This window comes from Triticum aestivum, chromosome 7B (assembly GCF_018294505.1).
Source record: "Triticum aestivum cultivar Chinese Spring chromosome 7B, IWGSC CS RefSeq v2.1, whole genome shotgun sequence".
NCBI classification, from domain to species: Eukaryota; Viridiplantae; Streptophyta; class Magnoliopsida; order Poales; family Poaceae; genus Triticum; species Triticum aestivum.
The window spans coordinates 711,776,913-711,779,276 of record NC_057813.1 but is presented as its reverse complement, the minus strand read 5'-3'; positions in this window follow the sequence as shown (position 1 = coordinate 711,779,276).

Here is a 2,364-nt window from a genome sequence, read left to right as displayed (position 1 = left end):
AGACCTACTACTCCTTGTTCTTTCTTTCATCGGATGTGCCAATACCAGCGTGCACAGCAGCGTCATGTTCCACTAGTGGCACGCCAGCCTATGATTCAGTTTCCGCCAGATCATCTTTCACGGGGGCATCTTCAACTCCCTCAAACTGGTTCTAGGCCTTGTCTCTCCCGTGGTCTCCCTCCTCGAGATATGTGCCCTCCTTACTAGGATAAGCCGACAAAGTATGAGGTCCAGCCAAATCCTAGAAGCCTTCGGACATTGCAGAAAGGGGTGGGAAGTATCTTTGAAGGTACATGCATCTTCCATTTTATTTTTAGGGTTGTGTCTTGGTAAATCTAATGGTTAAAAACATTGTTTAGAAGGAAAGTCAAACCTTTCAGCCTCGCTAAACAAGCATAATTTTGCTAGGAAAAAGAGTCAAGTGTCTAGACCGAATAGATTGTCTACAAAACAGAAAACAAAAATAACGAGGCATCAGTTTTGGAATCCAATAGAGAATGAAAACGGTAATCTCCTCCATAAATTACCACGGTCCTATTGAAATATGATCTATACATGTCGGCCGCCAAAGAAGTGTATGTTGTCAATGGCCAAAGCCGTAGATGTGCCGTTCACAAACCCACACATCACCAGTATAAGGGCTTCCTAGTGCAAGCATGTTGTTTGCACCATAGTCATCAACACCAATTAAGGAGGGCCATTGAGGTGGACATGATGTAGGGGCCTCCAACATTGAGGAAGCCACTCAGGTCACCTAGAAGAAACTAGGTTTGTCGCGGGAGCAATGAGTTGTGGTGGAGGAGGACATGAACTCTAGGGTTAGGGAGGTATTCAAGGCTGCGACAGGAAAAAGGGTGTCGCATGGAAAATCATATAATAATGACCTTCTACCCGCAAAACAACACCTCTATGACGAGATTGGCAAAACTGCCCTTGGCGGAAGCGCAACCAAGTGACATAGATCTCCTCCCACCATAGCCAATGGTGGATAGTACATCCCGCGATAGCCTTTGGCACAAGCAACCTACTGCATTAGCTTGTTGTGGAAGTGAGTGCTCCAAGGGATGCACACACTCAAAACTATTTTTGTCTTTCTGCAATAGGGGGTGGCGCAAGCCCACACTAACTAGATTTCTTGTGACGTGTTTATTCTCGGATATTTGTTATCGTCTGCAAGTTTGCGGCGGCCGTAGATGCTATCAGCCTACCACTATTTGTTTTCCATAATTATGTTCACATTTATTTCGAGTACTAGTAAATAGGATACATAAGAGATACCATAACTCAAATTAAGATACATACGAATGTTGCAATTAAAATATATAACTAAAATTAAGATCAAACCATATTCTCAAAACTACAACTTAATTCTAATGAGTCTAAAGGGACAATTTCCCTTTCCCATCGTCACCTTCTTTGGTTGCATTTGCGTAGTCTACCCCATCTCTCGCCCTTCCTATGCATGTCCACCTCACGAGCCTCCTTCTCACGACGTTCCACCTCCTTCATGCAACATGTGTCTTCCTCATTTTACTTGATTAGCTCAAGCATATGAAACTCAGCTGCTCTGAACTATATCTTTCATCTCCCTCTCTTCCTCAGCTTTTGCTAGCACCGCCTCCTTTTACCGGTGCTCGTCCTTACACAAGATTTCACACACACACACAATCCTTATCAAGATTCTTGCACAAAGTAACACAAAAATGGCATGGTTTGTAAAAAAATTAACAAAAATGAAAACATGTCTCGTCATTGTCATTGCCGTTAAAACTTAATGGTGGCTTGTTGTATTTGGAAGTTGGTCGGGGGGCATGGATATAATTGACACACATGAAAAATAACATACCCAGCCAATTCAAATTGCATGTGGATGATAACCCACATATGTAGAGAATCATCTGTAGATCACTTGGATAACTAGAGTGTAGAATCCAATAAGGAGCAAAATAAATTGGTTGATAGAATGGAATCACTATAAAAGGTGCAAAGACTATTTGTATGTTTGTTTGATTAAGAGAATAAATGAGATAACGTAAAATGCAAAGTGCAGCAGGTGGCCCAATTCTTAGTTGTGCTAAGGACAAGCTGGTTACTAGCAACAAGGTTCCTCCCAAGTACACAAGAACATAAAGGACTACTCGTAAGATAACATAGGAATCATGATCAGTGGTGTAATGACATGAATAAAAATCTTACAATGTTTTAACCAACAAACACTAAGCATTAACTACTCAACATAAGTTAACAACACGACATTATCACAACAACTAACTTGGGGTAATTGTTCATAGATTGAAAGTTGAGGTTGGAGATGAATGATGATCGAGAGGGTGCTGGTCACTTCTTTTCAATCTCAGGACAGAT